The following is an 18497-nucleotide window of genomic DNA, read 5'->3' as shown; positions in this document are numbered from 1 at the left end:
CATTCCTCACACACAAATAAAGGAAAGATGTTATGTGGACATGTGTCCGGAAACGCTTAATTTCCATGTTAGAGCTCATTTTAGTTTCGTCAGTTTGTGCTGTACTTCCTCGATTCACCGCCATGATTTCATACGGGATACTCTACCTGTGCTGCTAACATGTGGTTCGCGCACGATGGAGCTCCTGCACATTTCAGTCGAAGTGTTCTTACGCTTCTCAACAACAGATTCGGTGACCGATGGATCGGTAGAGGCGGACCAATTCCGTGGCCTCCACGCTCTCCTGACCTCAACCCTCTTGACTTTCATTTATGGGAGCATTTGAAAGCTCTTGTCTACGCAACCCCGGTACCAAATGTAGAGACTCTTCGTGCTCGTATTGTGGACAGCTGTGATACAATACGCCATTCTCCAAGGCTGCATCAGCGCATCAGGGACTCTGTGCGACGGAGGGTGGATGCACGTATCCTTGTTAACGGAGGACATTTTGAACATTTCCTGTAACAAAGTGTTTGAAGTCACGCTGGTACGCTCTGTTGCTGTGTGTTTCCATTCTGTGATTAATGTGATTTGAAGAGAAGCAATAAAATGAGCTCTAACATGGAAAGTAAGCGTTTCCGGACACATGTCCACATAACATATTTTCTTTCTTTGTGTGTGAGGAATGTTTCCTGAAATTTTGGCCGTACCTTTTTGTAACACCCTGTATAAGCTGTTTTTGAGACATTGCTCCTTTTGTTTGACCGATCTTCCAATTTCTTCGGCACTTCTGACAAAACTGCGTCATCCGCAGCAAACTGTGACATTTTAATTTTTCTTCCCTGAACTTTAATTACGTTTCCAGATTTCCCCCAGTTTTACTTTACTGCCTACCCAGTCTGCAGACTGAGTATACACACTCCATTTTCATCTAATTTTTCCCTTCTGCGTCCTGCGACTCTTATAACTGTAATTTGGTTTGTGTGTGTGTAGTAGATAACTTTTGGTCTCTGTATTTCTAGCCTACTACCTCCAGAGTATCGAAGTGTGTATTGCAGTCAACACTGTCAAAAACTATTTGCTGCAAACATATGTTTACCCTACTTCAATCTATCTTCACTTCTATACATTCCTTTCATCGTTCCCATGTGTTCATACTAGCTTACTGACTGAACTTTCGAAACTTAAATCTAACTATAATTAATTTTAAATGACATTATACAAAGGCTAATTTTTTTCAACTTCTGATTGGTTGCGAAATTGAAGCCACAGTGAAAATCTGATGAAGCTTTGTGCAGATATATTACGCAGGCTCTTTAGTACATCTGTTGACCGCGTCACATTGAAGTTTTCAGTTCCGAGCACACAGTAAGCACATAAATGTGCTTAGAACAACAGTGTCTCCTGCCGAGGGGTTCCCCCTATTTCGAGCAGCCGTGTAACGTAACTTTCACACGTTTCCTTCTTTGTGACAGTGCTGGGCTGCATGCACATTGCAGGTGGAACAAGGACACTCCTGCAGCGTTTTTGATGGGAAGAGTTTGATCGCCCTCTGTACAGCCCAACCCTGGCTCCCTCTTGATTATCATCTCTGTGCTGGCTGAGGGCAGCATTTTGCCTTCTATGATGACGGTGTTGAAAAGTTGATACTAAGCTACAACAGATGCCTTAAGTTGAAGCAACAACTGTATAGAAAAATAGCTGAAAAGTGTAGTTAAATGTGCAAAAAAAAAAAAAAAAAAAAAAAAAGAGTTTGATTTTCATTCTCTCTTTGATTTCACAACTGATTGGAGGTTGGAAATGGGGAGGGGGAAATGTCATCCTTAATGTAGAATTCCAAATCCGCAACTCACATTGATATATTTATCTGTATAGTTGTTTGTTGTCCAGGATTCGAGAGCCACAGCTTTATACGTGGATTGAATTCTTTAGATTTATAAATAATGAACATAAACTTCCAGTAATGTTTGTTTATTGTTGTTATGTACATGCAGGATCAGTGCACTGAAGTCCCTCAGTGTCGCCACCTTTGTGCTAGGAAAAATGTAAAGCTTCATTTTATAAGTGCATACACAGCGTGATTTTATATGTTCGTACTCACGTGTGACTGTCAGAGCATCTGGTAGCTGAACCTGTGGGCGTCGCATCAAAACTGCCTGAGTGAGTGCCACGTGGCCTCCCTGATCTGTGGCTAGTGGCTTGTGGTGTCATTCCCACGGAATTAGAGAAGCTCTGTGGCAGAATTACATGTCCTGTGACTCAAATTAAGTCGAATATAATTTTATGCTGGATCGATGGCCAGTTGTACGGACAGTGCAGTGCGTGCAAGTGACGCTGGGCATCCCACGTGAACTGCCAGTTCTCTTCGTGCAAACCCTGTTTATAGCATACTGACCCAACTGCGTTGAAAGGGAATGGGAGGGCTGAGGACATATAAAAACAAAAATCACTAGAAAAATGTGAAAATCAAACCGAAACGATGTTATCCGTTTGATCAGAAGATTAAGAAATAGAAACTGGATTTTGCCGAGGCAGTGCTTATTGATGTTTTAATTAATTAAGCATAATTAAAACATGGTCTTTTAGGTAAAACCAAAATTCATGTAAATGGACGTGAACACCCTAAACAAGGTGCACAGTAGACCTCACAGTGTCGATCACCGGCGTCGACATTTTGCCACCGAGTCGGCCGGAACACTACTCTACTAATACTATGGGAGAACACATTTGGAGTGGAGGATGCCACTACTATGAGGCAAATTAAAGGACAGAGTTCTTCACCATGTGAAGTGTTTGCAGGTGTCTACAGTTTGCACCCACGGTCTAGGGGTAGCATTTTTGATTAGTAATCAAAATGTCCTCGGTCCCAGGTTTGAATCCCACTAGTGCTTAATTTTTGATTAATAATCAGCATTGTATGCTGAAGACTTCCGGCACAAGAAGTCACCCTCATTCTGCCAACGGCCTTGTCAAAGAGGGCGAAGGAGCAGACAAAGGTTCAAGGCACTCTCTGGTGTAAGTGGTGGGAAACTGCTCCTAAAGGCGGAAGAATCGGCAATGATTAACGGCATGAGGGTGCAGAAGGCAATGGAAACTACTGCATTGAAGACACGTAACGTGTATCCACAGGACATGTGGCCTCTAAGTGAAAAAGTGTCACGATGATCTCTCCATTGCCAAAGATTCCGGAATAGTCCCCCATTCGGATCTCCGGGAGGGGACTGCCGAGCAGGAGGTGACCGTGAAAAAAAGATTGAATAATCAACAAAAGGATAACGTTCTGAGAGTCAGGGTGTTGAATATCAGAAGCTTGGACATGGTAGGGAAACTAGAAAATCTGAAAAGAGAAATGCAAAGGTTCAGTCAAGATGTAGTACAGGTCAGTGAAGTGAAATGGAAAGAAGACAAGGATTTCTGGTCAGATGAGTATAGGGTTATCTCAACAGCAGCAGAAAATGGTATAATGGAGTAGTATTCGTTATGAATAGGACAGTAAGGCAAAGAGTGTTGTACTGTGAACAGTTCAGTGATAAGGTTGTTCTTATCAGAATCGACAGCAAATAACACCGACAATGATAGTTCAGGTATACGTGCTGATGGCACAAGCTGAGCATGAAGGGATGGAGCAGTACATGAGGATATTGAAATGGTAGTACAGTGTGTAAAGGGAGATTAAAATCTAATAGTCATGGGGACAGGAATGCAGTTGTAAGGCAAGGAGTAGAAGAAAAGTTAACAGGAGAATATGGGCTTGGAACAAGGAATGAGAGAGGAGAAAGACTAAATAACTTATGTAATAAATTTCAGCTAGTAATAGCGAATACTCTTTTCAAAAATCACAAGAGGTGGTGGTATACTTGGAAAAGGTCGGGTGATATTGGAAGATTTCAGTTATATTACATCATAATCAGACAGATTCCAAAATCAGATACTGGACTGTAAGTTGCACCCAGGAGCAGATATAGACTAAGATCACAATGTAGTATTGATGAAGAGTTGGCTGAAGTTTGACATTAGTCAGAAAGAAACAATACTCAAAGAAGTGGGATACGGAAGTACTAAGGAATGACGAGATACGCTTGAACTTCTCTAAGGCTTTAGATACAGCAACAAGGAATAGATCAGTAGGCATTACAGTTGTCGAGGAATGTACATTTCTAAAAAGGGCCATCACAGAAGTTGGGAAGGAAAACATAGGTAACTGTGAAGAAACCATGGATAACAGAAGAAATACTTCAATTGATCGATGAAAAGAAGTAGTATGAAAATGTTCCAAGAAACTCAAGAATACAGAAATACAAGTCACTAAAGAATGAAATAAATGAGAAGTGCAGGGAAGCTAACAAGAAATGGGTGCATGAAAAATGTGAACAAATCGAAAAGGAAATGATTTTTCGGAAGGACAGCCTCAGCATACAGGTAAGTCAAAACAACTGTCGTTGTCATTAAAAGTAGAGGTGGTAAAATTAACAGTTCAACAGGAATTCCACTGTTAAATGCAGAGGAGAGAGTGGATAGGTGGAAAGAATATGTTGAAAGCTTCTATGAGGGGGAAGATTTGTCTGATGTGATAGAAGAATAAACAGGAATTGATTTAGAAGAGATGGAGGATCTAATATTAGAATCAGAATTTAAAACAGCTTTGAGCACTTAAGATCAAATAAGGCAGAAGGGACAGATAACATTCCATCAGAATTTCTAAAGTCATTGGGGGAAGTGACAACAAAATGACTATTCACATCGGTGTGTAGAATGTATGAGTCTGGCGACATACCATCTGACTTTCGGAAAAAAAATCCTCCTCACAATTCTGAAGACTGCAAGAGCTGACAAGTGCAAGAATTATCGCACAATCAGTTTAACAGGACATGCATCCAAGTTGCTGACAAGAATAATATACAGAAAAATGGAAAAGAATATTGAGGATGTGCTAGACGACGATCAGTTTGGCTTCAGGAAAGGTAAAGTCACCACAGAGGCAATTCTGATATTGCGGTTGATAATGGAAGAAAGACTAAAGAAAAATCGAGACACATTCATAGGATTTGTCAACCTGGAAAAAGAGTTCAACAGTGTAAAATGGTGCAAGATGTTCTGAGAAAAGTAGGGGAACCTATAGGGAGAGACGGTTAATATACAATATGTACAAGAGTTAAGAGGGAATAATGAGAGTGGACGACCAAGGACGAACTGCTAGGATTAGAAAAGGGTGTAAGACTGGGATGTAGTCTTTCGCACATACTGTTGAATCTGTACATTGAAGAAGCAATGGTGGAAATAAAAGAAAGGTTCAGGAGTGGAATTAAAATCCAAGGTGAAAGGCATATCAGTGATAAGATTTGCTGATGATGTTGTTATCTTCTGTGAAACTGAAGAAGAATTACATATTCTGCTGAATGGAATGAACAATCTAATGAGTACAGAATATGGATTGAGAGTAAATCGAAGAAAGGTGAGAGTAATGAGAAGTAACAGCAACGAGAACAGTGAGAAACTGAACATCGGGATTGATGGTCACGAACTAGATGAAGTTAAGGAATTCTGCTACCTAGGCGGCAAAATAAGCAATGACGGACAGGGCAAGAAGGACATCAAAAGCAGACTTGCATTGGCAAAAAGGGCATTCCTGGGCAAGAGAAGTCTACTGGTATCAAACATTGGCCTTAATCTGAGGAAGAAATTTCTGAGAACGTTCGTTTGGAACACAGCATCGTATGATTGTGACACATGGATTGTGGGAAAACTGGAACAGAAGAGAATCAAAGCATTTGAGATGTGGTGCTACAGACAAATGTTAAAAATTAATTGGAGTGATAAGGTAAGGAATAAGGAGGTTCTGCACAGAATCTGAGAGGAAAGGAATATGTGGAAAACACTGACAAGCAGAAGGGACAGGATGATAGGAAATCTAGTAAGATAACTTCTATGGTATTAGAGGGAGCTGTAGAGTGCAAAAACTGTAGAGGAAGGCAGATTGGAATACATCCAGGCATTTGTAATGAGAAGTCATTTGCTGCCTTGTGGATATTTCTGTATTACAAATAAAAGAAAACGCTCCTTAAAGGAAACTCATAAACAGTTTTAGAGTTTAATAAATTTTGAATGATGTATAAGCACACTTGGTAAAATTCTTTGCACTGTAGGATTTGTGGTGGAAGAAGACAGCGAATAACCAGAAAGTTCTCCGTGGCAAAGAAGTATCAGGGCAGAACAATTTGCTTACTTAAAAAGTATCGGAGAGTACAGACACGAGTGGGGTCCAATTGTCTGTACGTTCACACTGTGGGCATCGTGCAGTTCATTACAGAGTCTGTGGAAACCTGTTTCAAAAGGAAACAGAATTGTCATCATCTGTGCTGGCAGTGAGGAACATTTTGTACCAGATGCCTGCTTAAAGTTTAAATCTTGTCAGAAAATGCAGGATTATCACGATGAAGTGGACTTCTCAAATTATGAGAATTACCTCAGTGAGAGATTATTACCTAATTTACTACCTCATACTGTCCTTTTTATAGTTAACATCTCCTACCACAATGTGCCTTGCTTGTGCTCTAGCATCAAACCCCACGAGGAGAGAAGTGATGTCGTCTTTAACAGAAAACTGAATTCCTTTCTACGAGGAAAGATGCATTCGTTGATCAATATGAGCAAACCAGGCCACATCACTCGTAAAATATACAGTATTTTGACCATACTCGGTCATACTGCGTCACGACTTTCACCGTACCACTCAGAATTGAATCGTATAGAGCTGACACGGGTGAGAGTTGAGAACATCGTTTCTGAACGTAGTGTTACATTCAGAATGAATATGTCAGTAATACTTACAGACTCACAGTGAATGCATTATTAGCACGTACAGACGAATAAATTACTTTCGTAATGAGACTGGAAGAAAAGCTGTGAGTACATAAATAAAATTGAAAAGCAGTGTATTTCAATTGAAGGTTTGGCAACAAGCGGTGGAGGTGATCGTAAATGTGGAAAGTGTCGTACAGACTCGCATAGTGATAGTCTCAGTCATGAGAGCAATGCTGATTTCGCAAGTGAAGATGAATATGAATCGACTGATGTTGCCAGTGGAAGTGAAACAGACATGGCTACTGAAAATGAAGAAACATAGGATGGAGCATTTTCTAAATGTTTTTGATGTGTGGAAATAGTGAGGGAGATCCATAGTATTATGTCAGATGATCAGCTGTGTTGCTTGGAATGTGCAGTGCTGTGTTTGCAATTACTCTAAACATCTTTGAACGTCTTCTTAACAGTGAAACTACTGTTTATGAGATGGCTACACTCGTAAAATAAACCCCGTTACATTTTCTGGCGTGTGCTTGTGTCACTTCTAATACCTGTGTTAGTTTGCAACACTGCAACACCCTTTCACCTCCCTTACATTTCCCCTCGTGCACATACAAGTGTCCTCTGTTTGTACGAAGTGTAATTATCAGAAGCGGGATATTTTACGCCGTGCTTCGACTGAAAGACATCATTTGTTTCAAAAGTATTTTCTAAAAAAATAGATACAAAAATTACGACGTGCAAAGTTCTTTGTATCAGTTGTTGTAGGATTATTTCACGGAAGTTATCTCACATAAAATGTACGACATCTCTGCAGATAAGATATGATTCTCACAAGTTAGTAAAGCTAGGGGTGATTTCTGAAACAGAAACCAAATACAGGGTGATCCAGATAGAATGCCCATTTTCAGCCTTTCAGAAAAACTTTATTAACACAGGTCTTTGTGATTTACGAATGCAGACGTGTTACTGAGATTTTGGAGTTTCGTGTGCATACAGCACTCACTTCTTAAAGGTCACACAATTCGTAGGAACACGGCCTTTACGGGAGCCCTCGTGTAGACAAGCTACGTGGTTGCTATACAAAGTAATCTCCAGTACAGCAACAGGAGCACCGGCAACTTCTCTGCAGAAGATACACCAGAGGAAGAAATTGAGAGCTGTCACATCGGTTGAATGAGCCACGTCACCAAATCGGGTGACGAGATGTCCGGGAAACAGTTTGAGCAGTTCGTCTGTCGACAGACGGCCCGTGTGTGCAGTTGCTCTGTCCTGTCGATACCGTGCGCTCGGACAGGGATGACGCCGCAGCGCGAGGCTGACAAAATTCTGAGTTTTGGACACGTATCGCTCGGAAGTCACAGTGTGCGACTGAATTACCCACTCTGTCGCAATGTCGCTAGCTTGCCACCGGCACGCACATCTGCTGTCACTGTAGCCAGCTGAAAAGGAGCATTCTTTCTGACTCACGCTGTATGTGAACTTGAAACACACGAAAGCTGATAAAGTAAAAATAACTAAGATTGATATGGAAAGAGATGGATAATCTCTAGCAGTATCGTGTTGTGGCCGAAAGTGACTGTAACATTACATAATAAACAGCTTTTATTACAAAGAATTTAGTTAATCACAAGAAAAGCATTTTCAATCTGAAGCAATTGATTTTGAGTAGCTTGCAGTTAGCTGAATATAATTATCCATAGTAACAATAAAACGGTAAAACTGTTGTCTGTCTGTTTTGAATATACTAGTCTCCAAAACTACTGGACAAATGTGGTCGTGGGGTTTTTACTGGTAACTTGGCGTAGCTTGGGGCAATGAATAGGCTTTATTTAATCAAAATTGAATGATTAGGGGGGGGGGGATATTGTAGTTTAAATTTTTATCTAAAATTATCTATTCAACTTAGTAATTCAGATGTTTAATCGTGGTGGCACGATTCACCAAACAACCAATAGATGGCAGTGCTAGTTTTTTTAAATCAGTGACACGTGTTTTTTCGGAAGTCGGAAGTGTGTGTCAGTGACAGATTTAAGTACTGCAATCCTTACAAATACAAACTAACAGCGCTATACAGGTATAAAGATAGCACTATGTGTATTAAAAACTTAATGCCGTTCCTTTCCTTCATTCAGTTGGTTTTATTTGTACTCTTTGTTAGGAAAAATAAATTATTAACTTTACTTTGTCATTTCGGTGCCTACTCGTTACATTTTGATTTAGTTTTGTTCACGAATTAAAATGGGTAGAAAATGGTCAAGTCTTTACTAATACACCAGAATGGCTTCAAGACTGAGGACTGTGCGATCTCAAGAATCCGTCAGAGACAGAGAGGCGAGCCTTGCCTCGACTCGAGAACTTCAGGCTCTTAACTACGCTTCAGAAACTACTCCCTAAAGTGAGGTGTGACGAACTCCGATCGAGAATGTGGGAACCCTTCGATCGCAGAGGCTTAAAGCTACTTCTCTCCAGTGTAACGTCGTAGGAAATGGAAATTTCTCTCCGGAGTAATATTGTACACTTGGAAATTTTTGCGGCAAGTGGCGCAGGCGATCAAGTTTCTTGCACCCTGAACACTCCACATTCCTTACAGTTCACCATTTTGCTTTAAGTCGTACCGTAACTGCAAACAAAGTGCAGGGCCAGATGCTACGTGTTATGGGCGGAAACCTCATTGTCAGTCTCACTTTGTGTGACCAGCTGTACGCGGCTCTCCTCCGTGTCAGTGAAGTGTACGAGCTCTTTGTTCGTACCCTCGGACTTATTACGTCAAATGTTACCTACAGAGCTTTATAAGTAACAAATAAATTCCACCCGTACAAAGTCTCGGGCACTGTTATAAATAAATACCTGAACAGTGCTGGACTTCTCAGCTAGTTTCCCAATATTTACACAGCTGCTTCTCCTTTCTCCGAAAGGTTCTTTAATTTTCCTATTGGCGTTTCATTTCTTTCCCCTAGCCGAGAACGCTTCTGCAGTTTTACATTTGTCTCTCCAGCCGTCCGTTACTGTTTTGCACTTTATTTCCAGTTCATTTTCCCCTTTTGCCTCCCTCCTTTGCTCCATTTTTATGCATCCTCCTTTCACCAACTAAAAAAATTGTATTTCGTGTGTTGGCCGAGGATTTCTACTCGGCAGTGTCTTCCTGCCTATCTGTGGCCCTACTGCCTTCACTGTTCACCTCTGAACTTTACCAATTTGTTCATACAATGCAGGCTTACACAGTAAGTAAATTTTGTTCTAAAGACATTATGCCGCAGTGCGAGGCATATTTTCGTGCCTAATATTTCCTCTCCTAATGCTGACGGTGCCTCCAGCATTATGAACTGAAATTTTAGGCACGGAAATACCCGTGGACCACAGCATAATGCCCAAAAAACAAAATTTACCAGTGACTACTCTTCTGTTGCCTACTGGCATAATCCGTATCACTTCAGGCAGGGGGGTTACCTTCATTGTCTCTGATGGTATTGACTTTAGCATATGTTAAAATTCAGGAGTAAGTAAGAACACGTATCTTTTTTGTTCTCTCCAGAAAAATTCCAGCCCCGAGATACAGGCCTCCAAAGATGACACTGCGAACACCATTTTGAAGATGCGAATTTCGGAAAAAATTTTAAAATGCTGTATCTCTGTAACAGTTCTACAAATTTTGTTAGAGATTTTTTAAGTGGAAAGATAATTGCTTTATGATTACAATGGTATCCTCCATTTGGAACTATCTGTCAAAGTTCTTTTACCATCGTCTTTTGATTTTTTAAAAATAATTTACAGAAATGCCAATCCAGAAAAGTTAGGTTTTTTCTGTTAATTAGTACCATGTAGTACTATATTCTGTGTAAATGGGAGCTTCCACTTTTAAGCTAGACAGGTTTTATTTCCCCCCCCATGAACCATGGACCTTGCCGTTGGTGGGGAGGCTTGCGTGCTTCAGTGATACAGATGGCCGTACCGTAGGTGCAACCACAACGGAGGGGTATCTGTTGAGAGGCCAGACAAACGTGTGGTTCCTGAAGAGGGGCAGCAGCATTTTCAGTAGTTGCAGGGGCAACAGTCTGGATGATTGACTGATCTGGCCTTGTAACATTAACCAAAACGGCCTTGCTGTGCTGGTACTGCGAACGGACATGCAGCTTTACTGTATGATTAAATGATGATGGCGTCCTCTTGGGTAAAATATTCCGGAGGTAAAATAGTCCCCCATTCGGATCTCCGGGCGGGGACTACTCAAGAGGACGTCGTTATCAGGAGAAAGAAAACTGGCGTTTTACAGATCGGAGCGTAGAATGTCAGATCCCTTAATTGGGCAGGTAGGTTAGAAAATTTAAAAAGGGAAATCGATAGGTTAAAGATAGATATAGTGGGAATTAGTGAAGTTCGGTGGCAGGAGGAACAAGACTTTTGGTCAGGTGATTACAGGGTTATAAATACAAAATCAAATAGGGGTAATGCAGGAGTAGGTTTAATAATGAATAAAAAAAATAGGAGTGCGGGTTAGCTACTACAAACAGCATAGTGAACACATTATTGTGGCCAAGATAGACACAAAGCCCATGCCTACTACAGTAGTACAAGTTTATATGCCAACTAGCTCTGCAGATGATGAAGAAATTGATGAAATGTATGACGAGATAAAAGAAATTATTCAGGAAGTGAAGGGAGACGAAAATTTAATAGTCATGGGTGACTGGAATTCGTCAGTAGGAAAAGGGAGAGAAGGAAACATAGTAGGTGAATATGGATTGGGGGAAGAAATGAAAGAGGAAGCCGCCTTGTAGAATTTTGCACAGAGCACAACTTAATCATAGCTAACACTTGGTTCAAGAATCATAAAAGAAGGTTGTATACCTGGAAGAATCCTGGAGATACTAAAAGGTATCAGATAGATTATATAATGGTAAGACAGAGATTTAGGAACCAGGTTTTAAATTGTAAGACATTTCCAGGGGCAGATGTGTATTCTGACCACAATCTATTGGTTATGAACTGCAGATTGAAACTGAAGAAACTGCAAAAAGGTGGGAATTTAAGGAGATGGGACCTGGATAAAGTGAAAGAACCAGAGGTTGTAGAGAGTTTCAGGGAGAGCATAAGGGAACAATTGACAGGAATGGGGGAAAGAAATACAGTAGAAGAAGAATGGGTAGCTCTGAGGGATGAAGTAGTGAAGGCAGCAGAGGATCGAGTAGGTAAAAAGACAAGGGCTAATAGAAATCCTTGGGTAACAGAAGAAATATTGAATTTAATTGATGAAAGGAGAAAATATAAAAACACAGTAAATGAAGCAGGCAAAAAGGAATACAAACGTCTCAAAAATGAGATCGACAGGAAGTGCAAAATGGCAAAGCAGGGATGGCTAGAGGACAAATGTAAGGATGTAGAGGCTTGTCTCACTAGGGGTAAGATAAATACTGCCTACAGGAAAACTAAAGAGACCTTTGGAGAAAAGAGAACCACTTTATGAATATCAAGAGCTCAGATAGAAAGCCAGTTCTAAGCAAAGAAGGGAAGGCAGAAAGGTGGAAGGAGTATATAGAGGGTTTATACAAGGGCCATGTACTTGAGGACAATATTATGGAAATGGAAGAGGATGTAGATGAAGATTAAATGGGAGATAAGATACTGCGTGAAGAGTTTGACAGAGCACTGAAAGACCTGAGTCGAAACAAGGCCCCGGGAGTAGACAACATTCCATTAGAACTGCTGATGGCCTCGGGAGAGCCAGTCATGACAAAACTCTACCATCTGGTGAGCAAGATGTATGAGACAGGCGAAATACCCACAGACTTCAAGAAGAATATAATAATTCCAATCCCAAAGAAAGCAGGTGTTGACAGATGTGAAAATTACCGAACTATCAGTTTAATAAGTCACAGCTGCAAAATACTAACGCGAATTCTTTACAGACGAATGGAAAAACTGGTAGAAGCGGACCTCGGGGAAGATCAGTTTGGATTCCATAGAAATGTTGGAACACGTGAGGCAATACTAACCTTAAGACTTATCTTAGAAGAAAGATTAAGGAAAGGCAAACCTACGTTTCTAGCATTTGTAGACTTAGAGAAAGCTTTTCACAACGTTAACTGGAATACTCTCTTTCAAATTCTGAAGGTGGCAGGGGTAAAATACATGGAACGAAAGGCTATTTACAATTTGTACAGAAACCAGATGGCAGTTATAATAGTCGAGGGGCATGAAAGGGAAGCAGTGGTTGAGAAAGGAGTGAGACAGGGTTGTAGCCTCTCCCCGATATTCAATCTGTATATTGAGCAAGCAGTAAAAGAAACAAAAGAAAAATTCGGAGTAGGTATTAAAATTCATGGAGAAGAAGTAAAAACTTTGAGGTTCGCCGATGACATTGTAATTCTGTCAGAGACAGCAAAGGGCTTGGAAGAGCAGTTGAACGGAATGGACAGTGTCTTGAATGGAGGATATAAGATGAGCATCAACAAAAGCAAAACGAGGATAATGAAATGTAGTCGAATTAAGTCGGGTGATGCTTAGGGAATTAGATTAGGAAGTGAGACATTTTAAAGTAGTAAAGGAGTTTTGCTATTTGGCGAGCGAAGTAACTGATGATGGTCGAAGTAGAGAGGATATAAAATGTAGACTGGCAATGGCAAGGAAACCGTTTCTGAAGAAGAGAAATTTGTTAACATCGAGTATAGATTTAAGTGTCAGGAAGTCGTTTCTGAAAGTATTTGTATGGAGTGTAGCCATGTATGGAAGTGAAACGTGGACGATAAGTAGTTTGGACAAGAAGAGAATAGAAGTTTTCGAAATGTTGTGCTACAGAAGAATGCTTAAGATTAGATGGGTAGATCACATAACTAATGAGGAGGTATTGAATAGAATTGGGGAGAAGAGGAGTTTGTGGCACAACTTGACTAGAAGAAGGGATCGGTTGGTAGGACATGTTTTGAGGCATCAAGGGATCACAAATTTAGCATTGGAGGGCAGCGTGGAGGGTAAAAATCGTAGAGGGAGACCAAGAGATGAATACACTAAGCAGATTCAGAAGGATGTAGGTTGCAGTAGGTACTGGGAGATGAAGAAGCTTGCAGAGGATAGAGTAGCATGGAGAGCTGCATAAAACCAGTCTCAGGACTGAAGACCACAATAACAACAGGTTTTATTTTAAAAAATCATCTTTGTTGCAGTTATTTCTTATCACTTTCTTTGTTGCAGTTATTTCTTATCACTTTCTTTGTTGCAGTTATTTCTTATCACTTTCATTGTTGCAGATATTTCTTACACATTGTTGTAGTTTGTCAGTTTCTTTGTCATGGTTATTCATTGCAGGTTTCTGTATTGTAGTCGTTCAGTGCTAATATTTTTACTGAAGAGGCGTCTAAGAAATCTGAGACCATCCAGTTAGTTCTGTGTTTTCGTGAGGAATTTGCCTGTTGATACAGTTGCAGTGTGTTTTGTGAAAAGGACAGTTTGAAATGTCTTCTGACTGGGGCCACAGGAGATTGAAGTGTGCTGACTATTTGCATATCCATAAAAGAGTGATATATAAGACAAACAAAAAAACTGACTTTGTTCAGTTGGGGAATAAGTTTGAAGACTCTATTTCAAAAATGGAGATGTTTCCAGTGATGACTTTTTGTGTTCGAAATGTTTTGTAAGAATAACAACAATGATAGTATCTGAACAAGGTAAAGCCTCCCATGGTGCAGATGATGTGGATTTTGCATCAATAGAGGAAAAATTAAATACCCTGAATCAGTCAACTACAGAGGTAGGTGTTAGTCCTGTTAAAACAGTGATCAGTGAAGTCGAGTCATAAGCTCTGCGCATCAAGAAAGTGCAGAGGAATTACTAAAGCTTGGGTAACAGAAGAAATGTTGAATTTAATTGATGAAAGGAGAAAATATAAAAACGCAGTAAATGAAGCAGGCAAAAAGGAATACAAATGTCTCAAAAATGAGATTGACAGGAAGTGCAAAATGGCTAAGCATGGATGGCTAGAGGACAAATGTAAGGATGTAGAGGCATATATCACTAGGGGTAAGATAAATACTGCCTACAGGAAAACTAAAGAGACCTTTGGAGAAAAGAGAACCACTTTATGAATATCAAGAGCTCAGATAGAAAGCCAGTTCTAAGCAAAGAAGGGAAAGCAGAAAGGTGGAAGGAGTATATAAGGGTCTATACAAGGGCGATGTACTTGAGGACAATATTACGGAAATGGAAGAGGATGTAGATGAAGATGAAATGGGAGATACGATACTGCGTGAAGAGTTTGTCAGAGCACTGAAAGACCCGAGTTGAAACAAGGCCCTGGGAGTAGACAACATTCCATTAGAACTACTGACGGCCTTGGGAGAGCCAGTCCTGATAAAACTCTACCATCTGGTGAGCAAGATGTATGAGACAGGCGAAATACCCCCAGACTTCAAGAAGAATATAATAATTCCAATCCCAAAGAAAGCAGGTGTTGACAGATGTGAAAATTACCAAACTATCAGTTTAATAAGTCACAGCTGCAAAATACTAACACGAATTCTTTACAAATGAATGGAAAAACTGGTAGAAGCCGACCTCTGGGGAGATCAGTTTGGATTCCATAGAAATGTTGGAACATGTGAGGCAATACTGACCTCACGACTTATCTTAGAAGAAAGATTAAGGAAAGGCAAACCTACGTTTCTAGCATTTGTAGACTTATAGAAAGCTTTTGATAATGTTAACTCGAATACTCTCTTTCAAATTCTAAAGGTGGCAGGGGTAAAATTCAGGGAACGAAAGGCTATTTACAATTTGCACAAAAACCAGATGGCAGTTATAAGAGTCGAGGGACATGAAAGGGAAACAGTTGTTGGGAAGGGAGTGAGACAGGGTTGTAGCCTCTCCCCGATGTTATTCAATCTGTATATTGAGCAAGCAGCAAAGGAAACAAATATTCGGAGTAGGTATTAAAATCCATGGAGAAGAAATAAAAACTTTGAGGTTCGTCGATAACATTGTAATTCTGTCAGAGACAGCAAAGGACCTGGAAGAGCAGTTGATCGGAATGGACAGTGTCTTGAAAGTCGGATATAAGATGAGCATCAACAAAAGCAAAACGAGGATAATGAAATGTAGTCGAATTAAGTCGGGTGATGCTTAGGGAATTAGATTAGGAAGTGAGACATTTTAAAGTAGTAAAGGAGTTTTGCTATTTGGCGAGCGAAGTAACTGATGATGGTCGAAGTAGAGAGGATATAAAATGTAGACTGGCAATGGCAAGGAAACCGTTTCTGAAGAAGAGAAATTTGTTAACATCGAGTATAGATTTAAGTGTCAGGAAGTCGTTTCTGAAAGTATTTGTATGGAGTGTAGCCATGTATGGAAGTGAAACGTGGACGATAAGTAGTTTGGACAAGAAGAGAATAGAAGTTTTCGAAATGTTGTGCTACAGAAGAATGCTTAAGATTAGATGGGTAGATCACATAACTAATGAGGAGGTATTGAATAGAATTGGGGAGAAGAGGAGTTTGTGGCACAACTTGACTAGAAGAAGGGATCGGTTGGTAGGACATGTTCTGAGGCATCAAGGGATCACAAATTTAGCATTGGAGGGCAGCGTGGAGGGTAAAAATCATAGAGGGAGACCAAGAGATGAATACACTAAGCGGATTCAGAAGGATGTAGGTTTCAGTAGGTACTGGGAGATGAAGAAGCTTGCAGAGGATAGAGTAGCATGGAGAGCTGCATCAAACCAGTCTCAGGACTGAAGACCGCAACAACAACATGTATTAATACACTACAGCAAAACTGGCCACACTCTTCAAAGTAGAAATTCAATCTTCAGAAGAAAATGAACCAAAGCACTCTTGCATCTCTTGCCAGGAATTTTTCACAAATATCAATTCAGCTGTTGAATATTGTGCATCGTGCAGTGAAAAGGTGCAACTTTTAACTATTCTTCCAGAGACGTTTTCAAAGAAAACAATTTGGAAACACGTTCCATCAGCATCAAAGTACATGGTAGACAAATCAAGAAATATGAGGTTTGCGAAAGAAGTCTTTGGAAGACCACATCCCTATTATGATCATCCTGCAGAAGCAGCTCAAGTGCAAACAGTGCAGTCATTTTTCCTGGAGGATAAATGGGAATGTTCTTGCCAGAGTGCCAACAAAAAAGACACTATAACTGTAACAGTTGAAGGTCAGAAGGTTGTGAAAGTGAAGAGGTACATGACACATACAACTTTTGCAATTTGTAGTATCAACTATAGAACTTCACATATTGGAAGATCAAAATTTTATGCTCTATGACGTAAGTGGGTAGTTCCACACCCACCTAGAGGTGTCTGTTTATGTGTTTACTGTGCAAATTTTGCACTTTGTGTGGTAACTTTGAAGAAATTACTGGAGCATGTGATACCTTGGTTGGGCATGGGAAGTCATTAGTAGTCTGTTTGTTTCAAGAATGTGGTGACTGCCGTGGAAAGGGAGGACTGTCTTTACAGGCACTTGGCCTGGAAGATGTAGCAGGTAAAACTGCAGAAATTACATATGTGACATGGGAGGAAAATAAACTAATTAAGAAAACTGTTGCATTTGCCTGTTTCATTGATGAACTAGGTAAATGGTCAGGGAAAGCAGTAAAGCCGTGTACACACTGAGACTGAAACATGTTTTCAAAACGTGTTTCCGGCAGCTTGATGTGGACACCATTTGGAAACATGTTTCAAAACACAGATACGTCTATCCGTAGCAGTGTCGGTACAGATCAAAGAAAACAACGTTTCAGGCTAGCTACCACTTGTCACCGCTGCACGGCGCTAGCGTGTGTGTGTGCGCGTGTGCGTGTGTGTGTGTGTGTGTGTGCGTGTGTGTGTGTGTGTGTGTGTGTGTGTGTTTGTGTCATCAACTGTTTAGTGGTGTTCTGTTTACTGTCGTTTTCGCTTTCGCTTTATTTTTCTAAAATAATGGAGTGGTCAAGGCAACGTCCGGAGCAAGGAATATGAAAACACCGTTAAAAAACACGATTGACTTGCAAAAATTGCAGCAGCTTTTGGCACGGACAAGGGAAGTGTTGAGAAAAAGATACGATCGCTCGTGGTTGCTTACAGGCGCGAGAAAAGAAAAATTATTTCCAGCAGACCATCTGGTAGTTGTGCAGACACTGCATATGGCTCGAACTGGTTCGGCTATCGGCTGCTACAGTTCTTGGACGATGTACATGAGCCGAAGGAGACAACAGGTACTGTGGAAAATGAGGTACGAAAATTATGCTTGTTTGTCTTTATTTGTATTTTATAGTACACAGTCACATTCACCCACAGTTATTTTGCCACGGTATACTTCCTTGTGGGCTTAAAAAATAATTAGCAAATTCGTCTCGAATTTGTTTATTCGTGGAAGCAGCTTTCATTGGTATATTCTGTGCTGAAATGAAAACTGATGCAGTGTCATCTCGTCTCCATGTGCCTGGAATCATCTCACCTGTTTGTAAATCGTAGGAATCGAAGCTTCCATGTGGGGTGTATTGGTGCCTTGCCTTGCATTTCACCTTAAAAAATTGTGGAGACATACAGCTGTAAGTGTGACAGTTTTTGCCTTTTCCGGTTGTAGCAACATAGGTTTTCTAAACACACGAAAAACTGAAGTCGTAATGCCGAAAGTGTTCTCAACAACCATTCTGGCCCTTGAAAGTCTGTAATTAAAAACTCTCTCTTTTGAACCTTTAACATGTTTTCCCGGGTAGGGTTTCATAATGTTTT

The 18497-nt window shown here is 40.4% G+C and overlaps 1 protein-coding gene across 1 annotated transcript in view; it reads left to right on the top strand.

Annotated features, from left to right (window-relative positions):
- Nucleotides 1–18497, top strand: part of LOC126213359 (uncharacterized) — a 189382-nt gene that overhangs the window by 77900 nt on the left and 92985 nt on the right. The window lies entirely within an intron of this gene.

The sequence above is a fragment of the Schistocerca nitens genome, chromosome 11 (genome assembly GCF_023898315.1).
Source record: "Schistocerca nitens isolate TAMUIC-IGC-003100 chromosome 11, iqSchNite1.1, whole genome shotgun sequence".
Taxonomy (NCBI): domain Eukaryota; kingdom Metazoa; phylum Arthropoda; class Insecta; order Orthoptera; family Acrididae; genus Schistocerca; species Schistocerca nitens.
The sequence above is the reverse complement of the archived record's forward strand: the minus strand, read 5'-3'. Positions and strand labels throughout refer to the sequence as shown.